This window comes from Triticum aestivum, chromosome 1A, assembly GCF_018294505.1.
Source record: "Triticum aestivum cultivar Chinese Spring chromosome 1A, IWGSC CS RefSeq v2.1, whole genome shotgun sequence".
In the NCBI taxonomy this organism is placed as follows: Eukaryota; Viridiplantae; Streptophyta; class Magnoliopsida; order Poales; family Poaceae; genus Triticum; species Triticum aestivum.
In genome coordinates, this window is record NC_057794.1 from 592,415,237 (window position 1) to 592,425,746 (window position 10,510).

Sequence of the window (10,510 nt, forward strand, 5' to 3'; positions counted from 1 at the left end):
CTTATTAGATTTATTTGATTAATTTTTTTGTTCGGAGCATGTTTTTGTTCATATATGTATTTTTTTGTTCATATGTGTATTAATGTTTTTGTTGCATATATGTAATTTTTTTAATGTATATATGTATGTGGTAGCTATATATGCATGATGAGGTGGTGAGGGTCGATATACCCCCTCCCCGATAATTTCAACATGAGGGGAGGTCGATATACCCCCTCCCTGATAACATTTTTTTGAAAAGTTTTATATATCTAGCTAGGAAGAAAGGAAGAAGGAAGAATAAAAAGAGGAGAAGAAGAAAAAAAAGGAGAAGAAGAAGGAATAGTATTCCTTCTTCTTCTCCTCTTTTTTTTCTTGGAGAAGAAGAAGGGATAGTATTCCTTCTTCTCCTCCTCTTTTTTTTCTTCTTCTCCTCATTTTTTATCTTCTACTTCCTCTCCTTAATTTTTATCAAGAACTCCGTTCCAAAATAACTTCAACATGATGGGCGGTCGATATATATACCCCCTCTCGACCGTGATAACTTATACCATGGGAGCACCCCCCGGCCCTCTCGCTCGACCAAAACTCTCGAAGACACCCAAACCCTAGAAAAAACGATGTCGATCTCCTACCCCCTCCCGCCGCGCCCCTACCTGTGAAACGTTCTCAAGGCCACCCAAATTTACCAAGTTAAAAGAGCGTTGTTGTTGAGGCCACCCCATACCCTTGAAGCGTTGTCGAGGCCACCCCAAACCCTTGAAGCGTTGCCGAGGCCACCCCAAACCCTAGAGAAGCAGCGTCGAGGCCACAAATATGACTCCTTATTGTGATTAGCTAGCTAGTTCTACGTTTGCCACTAATATATCCATCTGTCATGTTTGAATAATAATTGCCATGTTGTAAATATTTGCAGAAACTATGGAGCACCCCCGAGACGAAGCAACATAAGCGGTGTTGGGGGACATAATCGCACAAGGAAGTGATGCTGTCATGTCGTTTCTCAATGAAACCGATGGTCTGGAAGGACAGGGCGAAGAAGCAGGCTATGATTATGATGGCTCCGGTGACCCAATGCCGGTGCAAGAAGGAGACCGTGATGAAGGGTCCGGTGACCCAATACCGGTGCAAGAAGGAGACCGTGATGACGGCTCCGGTGACCGAACCGAGTCCGACCAGGTATATATATTAAATAAGTCTATGCTGACTAGCTAATTGATGCATTCATTGTTTTGGTATATGTACACATATTAATTAACTCTCGTCTTTCTTCTTTTTTCTAGCCCTCCGGATCGAGCACAACTTCGGTAAAGAGACGAGGCCCGAAGAAAAAGTTGCGCTCGAATGAAAGGTTTGAGATCACAGCAATCGCGCGCGATGGCATGCCGATTGAACCCATCGAGACAAAGAAAGCATTTGCTGCTCAGTACGGGGTTCTTGTTAGGGACAAGACCCGATCAGTATCCACCAATGGTTAAAGCCTAAGAATGAAGACCCTGAGGTTTCTTATGTCTCTGATATGCAGAAAGATGATCTTTGGACCGCGCTGAAGGCAAATTTCACCCTACCGCCAGAGGAGGATCCAGAGAAGCCAGTTAAAGAGCAATTGATCAAGTCTCGTGCTCTTAAGAAGATGGCAGAACTATTCAGGAGGTGGAAGAATGAGCTGAAAACATCATTTGTCGATGAAGAAAAGACACCAGAATTCACCCACCGGTATGAGAAGATCAGAGATCACTGGCCCGCATTTTGTGGCCAACAAGACATCGGACAAGAGTAAGAAGATGTCAGTGACAAACAAGAAAAATGATGCGAAGAAGAAGCATCACCATCGCACGGGGTCAGGTGTCTACCTCAAAGCTCGGCCGTTGTGGGCCAAGGCTGAGAATGACTTGATTGATAAAGGGGTCGAACCAGAGACATTGAACTGGCCAGACCATTGCCGGACTTGGTTCTTCGGGGTTGGCGGATCCTTGGACCCTGTATCAGGGAAGTGCATTTGGACGGACGAGCAACTGAGAATACCCGTCACGAGGCTTCAGGAGTATATAGAGGCAGCGCAGCAAGGGACGTTCATTCCAGATAGAGAGAACGACGAGCTCACAATGGCCCTCGGGAATCCTGAGCACCCTGGACGGACACGAGGCACGCCAGGCTCTGTTCCGTGGAAGGCTGGGTTTCTGGATGCAAGTGGTTACAAATGCCAGGAGAGGAGGAAGAAAGTGGAGCAGATCCAAATTCAGGCGCTGCATGCATGGGTACAAGCGATAGAGCAATGAGAAGCAGATCGCAACAAGCGACCCGCCAAAGCTTCCCCCGAAGCTACCCCGCCATATCGGCAGAGAAGCAGCGTGGCTTCCACCGAGCTGCAGCAGATGGAGCATGTCTTCACGGCTCCTGCTAGCTACCCCATGGACTTAGTCACGGAGTTTCAAAATTGCCACCTTATGACGCAATGGATGAAATTGAAAGTCAAGGTGGCTGTTGGCTCTGTTGCACCTCCTGAACCTGGCGCAACTTTTCACTGCCGGCCGATTCCAGAAGGATATGCTAGGGTGATGGTGGATGAAATAACGAACGGATTTGAGGACCTCGAGCTTGACCACCCTACCGGTGAAGGGAAGACTCGGCTGGGTTCTTCTCTGAAGACTCCATGCCTTTCGCAGAAGGAGCTCATCAACCTTCCGAACTGGACGCCTCCGCCTCCGCCTCCACCTCCTCCTCCGCCGAGTCAGGGCACTCCGCCTCCTCCACCTCCTCCTCCGGTGAGTGATCAGGGCACTCAGCCTCCTTCTTCGGTGCGTGGCGGCACTCCACCTTCTTCTCTGCCTGCGTCGGCGTGCCCGAGCAGCCAGCCTCCTCCTTCTCCGCCTCGCCAGCAAGGGCGGAAGAGACCCGCCGCCGCTACGGCTGCTCCGGCGCATCGTAGTCCTTCTTCTCCGCCTCGTAAGCAAGCACGAAAGAAGACAGCCGCATCCGCTCCGTCTGCTCCGGCGTCAGCAGTACAGCCAGAGGCGGGAGGCAATACAGATTCGGTCCACCTCTCAAGCCTCTAGAGAAGTTACCATACGAGAGGACCGTGGAAGAAAACATGAAGATCATGGAAAAAGAAGTGAAGGACTTCTTTGAAGGGGTGAAAGCAAAGATACATCCACCTCCGGAGGAGAAGGTAGATCCGGTGAAAGGAAAGCGCACTATCGATGCCCTGAGGAAACCACCAGAGTCTGCGCTGAAAAACAACTATGAGCGCATTACTGCAAAGGTATATATCGAAGCGGAGCGGTCGGGAAGTACTATCAGTGATCAAAGGTTAGCAGAACGTCGACGAGTTGGGAAAAAAATTGCCCAGCTCGGCGAACAAGCGGACCAATCGTGGCCCCCACTCAAGGTGTCTAGCGATATCGTCGCTAATGATCCGAGGATGGTGCCCGGTTATAGCCCGATCTTGGAGATTACCTGCCCGACGATGTACATTATGATTTCTTGGAGGTGGAATAACACAAATACCATTACGGGAAGCCTCTTGTCAAAGATGAAAAATCTCTAACAACGATGATTCAAAGATTCCATGATTGGTATGAAAACCCGCAGAGAGTCTGGGAGGACGAATACTTTGTATCAGAGATTTAAAGAGGAGCACGACCTCGTTGGAATTGATTTGTTGACTGTTCCATTTGAGGAGCTCTTTCATTGCATGTATTTATAATTATCCTCATTATATTATGCAGATTGAAGATCGTCGAGTGCAGAAAAACATAAATCTATTATATTGGGTTCATTAACCCAAATCTCATAGATGAATTTCAGGTTAAAAAGAGCGCCAAAGATGCCGAGGCCAACTTGCTCAAATCATTGATAATAAATCAAAACAAAGATAAAATACTCTTTCCTTACAACTTCAAGTGAGTGTTATTGTCTTGTGCATATTCGGTTTTCCTTATTACTCGAGCGAGATTATAGTAATGTAATTGATGAGTTATGCATGCGTGCGCAGCTTCCACTATATTCTCCTGGAGATTAAGCTTGAGCAGGGACTAGTAACCGTACTCGAGATGAAAAGATCACGAGACCTATGCAACATGACTAAAATTGTCATCAAGTAAGTTCAATTGATCATTATCGCACCATATCGGCAACTTTTTGTTCGTTTCCTGATATCTCAAGTAATAATTATTTTCTTTGTCTTGCAGGGTTTGGAAAAAGTTCACCGAAGAAGCTCCGGGACTGCCAAAGGAGCTGTGATATACATACCCGAAAGTCAGTACTACTAGCTAGCTAGTTCCGCGCATCTCCCGTTGATTCTAGCTACTTTCATCAATGCCATTTATAATGCTTCATTATAAGTTTGATTGACCTCTACTTCTTGTAAATTGCTTGTGGCAGGAACAAGGGAATGATTACTGTGGATACTACGTGTGCGAGTTCATCTACAACGCGACTTGCAAAGATAAGCGGGGCTACTCTAAAAGACAATTTGATGTGCGTAAGCAATAATATTCACAATTTGATTTTATTACACCATCATTTCTGTTGAGTTTCATTCATATATATGTATTAACCCGCTTCTTCAAATTAGACGTGGCAGATGCGGAATGAACTCCTACCAGAAGATCGCATGAAAGCAATTCAAGAGGAATTGGTGGGATTCTTTCTTGACCACGTCATCAATAAAGCCGGAGAATACCATGTGGAACTTTAGTTCAGATGCTAGGGGATTGTAAGAGATCTTACACATTGTATATGTATGTAGCCAGTAGCGTCGAATAGATAATACAAAAACTTGTTGTTCGACCAATCTCTCAGAGAAGGAGAGGGTCGATCACTTCTCTCGGTATGCATGACGAACTTCTGTACTTAATGGTTTCCTTCATTTTCTTACTAGCTAGCGTGTCGAGGGCCTCTCTATACGTATAGTACGTAGTGTCGACCAAGCACGGAGATAAGAGAGGACATTTCTCTCTATTAATTAATTAGCTACCTGACACAATATATGAAACACCTTAATTAACCATACAAAACCCCCAAATCCCCCCACCCTTTCAGAAAAAAACAAAAAACCTAGCCCCTGAACAGCTGACGTGTGGATGCCTTTTGTTCCCGGTTGGTGCCACCAATCTGGACCAAAGGCCCTCCTGCCTGGGCTCGCAGCACCGGCCACATGGAGGCCCATCGGTCCCGGTTCGTGTAAGAACCGGGACTAAAGGCCTTGGGCTTTAGTAACGACCCTTTAGTCCCAGTTCAAGAACCGGGACAAATGGGCCTTACGAACCGGGACAATAGGCCCTTTTCTACTAGTGCAATAGCAAACCCTAACAGAAGAGATAAGAAAACATACAACACAACGGAAGAAGAATCGTTTGCAATCACAACAGCACCATCATCGAGCGTCATGTTGAGGAGGAGATCATCAACGTCAGGGAAGAAGCCTTCATTCGGGAACTCGTCGTCGTTTGCAGCCATGATAAACAAAGATCTAGCTGTCACACAATGGTGCTCCCCAAAAACCTGATCACCTATCTTCCTACAGGAGACGCCTCTTATATACGCCTCGAAACTGACCCACTAAGGAGATGAAAATAAACTGAGGCAGAGCGTACACTGTGCGTATGTCCTAGCGCGTCTCCCCTCAATTCGAAACACTTTTCGTGTGCATGGCAGGTGACAGAAGAGGATTGCGTCTATGTGCCCTTCTCAAGCTCTTACTGGTGTGTGACACAACCCACCTTATATGTTGGACTTCCACATCCTGCACTAGCATGGTAGGAATAAACTTTCAACACCCCCTTTCCATGCATGAATGGGCCATATGAGCCTCTCGGATTTTTCTGTCAAATTATTGGATAAAATATGTGGGCTAAATCTGAATAATTCCAACAATCCCACACCACGTGCGAGGCACATGAAGTTTTCCTATGGTTCGGAAACATTGATTATATACCGATGTTTTGGTGTAGACTATTAAGTTGAACTTCTACCTAAAACTCCATGCTACACTTACTCACAATTTGAACAGTGAACTACAAGTTTTGTGCAAACAAGTTTCACACAAAGCCTTGACCAAAACTAGACCACTGAAAAATTTCACGTCAATAGGAGCATATATGTCATACTCCGAAGTTTTTTCATGATTTTACTAGAGAGTTACCAACTCTCACAGGCTGCAAAGTTTAAAGTATAACTCACAAATGTGTGTTCTTTCAAGATATTCCATAGGAAAGCATCTTTGTTTACCCAATCCGCTCAGAATACATTAAGATAAATATCAACCTGCCATATAGGCGTCCAGGAGAAAATTGCATCATAACGAAGTAATTTTTAAGCCCGACCTCAATTTCAAGCGGGGTATTGTGGTTGTCTATGGCCCGACCGATCACCATCGTTCTATGGCGTTCCTGGATGAACTCCATAGAAAAATTTCTACCTCCAATGTCTCGATGGTGGTGGGCGGTTATTTCAATCTCATCCGCCAATTAGGCGACAAAAGCAACGATTGCATCAATTTTCCTTGGCTGCAGCTCTTTAATGACTGCATTGCTAACCTGGGATTGCATGAAGATGATCACATCGGCACTTGTTCACCTATGCGAATAAGAAATTCAATCCTCATTAGTGCATGCTTGATCATGTTTTCATGTCGCCTGAGTGGGAAGTTTGGTGTCTGCTTGATTCTCTCGACGCGATTACTAGCATCGGCTCCGATCACGTTACACTTCTCCTATCCTCTATAGAGGACACGCCCTGCCCACCGCCATGATATTGTTTCCAAACTTTCTTGGTGAATCAACGCGGTTTCGTGGAGGCAGTTAGAGATATAGGTGGATCACTGCTAGGGCGAAGCCATATCGGTCCCTATTGTCAGTAGATTCTTGGCACTATTGTGCAAAGTGTTGGCGCCAATTTATGAAGGGCTGGTGTGCCAACAATGGTCGCAACTTTTGGGATCTTAAAAAGACCCTTCTCTAGAGCATTCAGGCACTTGATATGTGGGCTGACTCCTATGGCCTATCTCTCGGTGAGTGGATGCATCGATACACCCTTGAGGGCAAGCTCATGATTGCTACTTCTTGAGCTTACGTTGGTTTTTCCTTTGAAGAGGAAAGGGTGATGTAGCAAAGTAGAGATAAGTATTTCCCTCAGTTAGAGAAACAAGGTATTAATCTTGTAGGAGACAACGCACAAATCACCAATACATGCACAAACAATCAAACAACTTGCACCCAACATGATAAAGGGGTTGTCAATCTGATCACGGTTACTTGTAAAAGTGAGATCTGATAGAGATAGATGAAACTAAACAAAAGGTAAAGTAAATGTTTTCGGTATTTTTGGTTTATAGATTGGAAAGTAAAAGATTACAAAATAGTAGATCGGAAACTTATATGATGGAAAATAGACCCGAGGGCCATAGGTTTAACTAGAGGCTTCTCTGATAGCAAATAATATGACGGGTAAACAAATTACTGTCGAGCAATTGATAGAAAAGCACAAAGTTATGACGATATCTAAGGCAATGATTATGAAATATATGCATCACGTCCGTGTCAAGTAGACCAAAACGATTCTGCATCTACTACTATTACTCCACACATCGACCGACTCCTGCCTGCATCTAGAGTATTAAGTTCATGAAGAACAGAGTAACGCATTAAGTAAGATGACATGATGTAGAGGAATAAACTCAAGAAATATGATGTAAACCGCATCTTTTTTTCCTCGATGGCAACAATACAATACATGCCTTGCTGCCCCTACTGTCACTGGGAAAGGACACCGCAAGATTGAACCCAAAGTTAAGCACTTCTCCCATTGCAAGAAAAACCAATCTAGTTGGCCAAACCAAACCGATAGTTCAAAGAGAACTACAAAGATACCAAAAAATGCATAAAAGAATTCAAAGAATATTCATAGATAAGCTGATAAAAAAATTACAATTCATCGGATCTCGACAAACACACCGCAAAAGAAGACTACATCGGATTGATCTCCAAGAACATCGAGGAGAACATGGTATTGAGAATCAAAGAGAGAGAAGAAGCCATATAGCTACTAGCTATGGACCCGTAGGTCTGAGGTAAACTACTCACGTTTCATCGGAACGGCAATATAGTTGATGTAGAAGCCCTCCGTGATCGAATCCCCCTCCGGCAGGATGTCGGAAAAAACCCAAGATGGGATCTCACGAGGTACAGAAGGTTGCGGCGGTGAAAAAGTGTTTTCGTGGATGCCTCTGGTGGTTTGGGAATATATGGGAATATATAGGATGAAGAATTAGGTCAGGAGAGTCTCGGGGCCCACAAGGCAGGGGGCGCGCCCTACCCCCTGGGCGCACCATCCCCCTTGTGGCCGCCTCATGGCTCTTCTGACTTGATCTCCAAGTCTCCTGGGTGTCTTCTGGTCGAAGAAAAATCATCGCGAAGGTTTTATTCCGTTTGGAGTCTATTTGGTATTCCTTTTCTGTGAAACTCAAAAATAAGGAAAAAACAAAAAAAACTGGCACTGGGCTCTAGGTTAATAGATTAGTCCCAAAAATTATATAAAATAGCATATTAATGCATATAAAACATCCAAAACAAATAATATAATAGCATGTAACAATAAAAAAATTATAGATACGTTGAAGACGTATCAATGATCATCTTCTCTAATGAGGAGTGCAACTGGCACTAGCGTGGTGCCTAGAGATGGGTTTGCAGGGGGTACCAACATGACCTACTTCCATGTGATTGCTCACGGTTGGCGTTGCCGCAAAACCATCTCTCTTCTCTAGGCTGGTGATAGAATGTTGCAGCTGCGTGACAACATTTGCGAGCATCTCGACGGCTTCTATCATAACCTCTTCTCCCCTTCCTTGTGGGGTGGTTCGGCATTGGCCCCTCACAGATGGTCAAGTCTGCAGCTAGTCTTGGATTTATATAATGAGGCCCTCCTCGCACCTTTCATAGAGGACGAAGTCATTGCCGGTATCCAAGGCATGAACCCCAACTCAGCACCTGACACCGACGGCCTGCCCTTGTAGTTTTTCTAGGTGTTTTGGAGCTCTTTTAAGGTCGAGGCGATGGCCAAGTTTCTAGGACTATTATGTCAGAACCCTAGATCTTTCCCGGCATAACTCTGGGTTATTAGGCTTATCCCAAAGCTTCAAGGGGCCTCCGACATTAATCAGTTCTGTTTGATCACCATGTAATGTGATTTACCATCTATTGGCCACAGTATGCGCCACTAGGGCGACACTTCTGGCTGATCGGTTAACCCATCCAAATTAATCCGCCTTTGTCCAAGGCCAGTATATCCTGGATGGGTCCTAGTCTTTCATGAAGTGCTTCACGAGGTCAAAATAAAATTTCAGAAGGTTTTTTTTTCTTAAGATCGACATACACTAGGTATACAATACAGTTGATTGGTCCTTCCTTTGGGAAGTGCTGCTTAAGTAGGGCTTTGACGATCTCAACATGGTCGGGGCCACGCATTTGGTCTCTTGTGGTCGCACTGCAGTGAATAGCAAGTTATTACTCCATCCGTTTCTTTATGTAAGGTGTATTTTTTGGGTGCAGTGACCAAGGCACAAAATTAAGGAGAATTTTGACAAAAATACTCTTAACTAATTAGGTAGTTAGCATCTTAATTAGTGGCAACTAAGGGCATGTACAATGATTGTTAAGATAATCTTATTTTAAACCTTGCATGTAATTTAGAGATGACAAAAAAGTGTCTACAATGGGTCATCTCTTAGCCTTATCTTCAATAACTAGCTATTCCTACAAACGTGGTGAGACATATTGTGCTAAGAGATCATCTCTTGCCTTCTCTTAAATAGGAGAAGACAAGTCTTTTCTTATGAGTTCTCTCTCACTAGTAGAAAAAGGGCCTATTGTCCCGGTTGGTGAGGGCCTTTAGTCCCGGTTCATGAACCAGGACTAAAGGGTCGGTACTAATGCCCTGACCCCTTTAGTCCCGGTTCAATCCAGAACCGGGACAGAAGGGCCTCCACGTGGCCTGTCCCCTGAGCCCAGGCAGGAGGGCCTTTGGTCCCGGTTGGTGGCACCAACCGGGACCAATAGGCATCCACGCGTCAGCGTTTATGTGGCTGTGGTTTTTGTTTTTTTTGAAAGGGGGGGGGGTTGGGGGGTTTTGGGGGGTTAATTTAGGTGTTTCATATATTGTGCTATAGCTAGCTAATTAATAGAGAGAAGTGTCCTTTCTTTTGTCCGTGCTTGGTCGACGCTACGTACCATACATACATACGTATAGAGAGGACTAGCTAGACACGCTAGCTAGCTAGTAAGCAAACAGAAGATCGTCATGAACATATATGCATACAGAGAGAAGTGATATCGACCACCTCTCCTTCTCCGAGAGATTGGTCGAACAAACAAGTTCTCGTATATCTATCCGACACTACCGGCTACATATATACAATAATTATCTTTTACAAATATATAATCTCCTAAAATACGGACGCGTGGTCCACATAGTATTCTCCGTCTTCAGCGATCACGTGGTCAAGAAAGAATGCCGCCAATTCCTCTTGAAT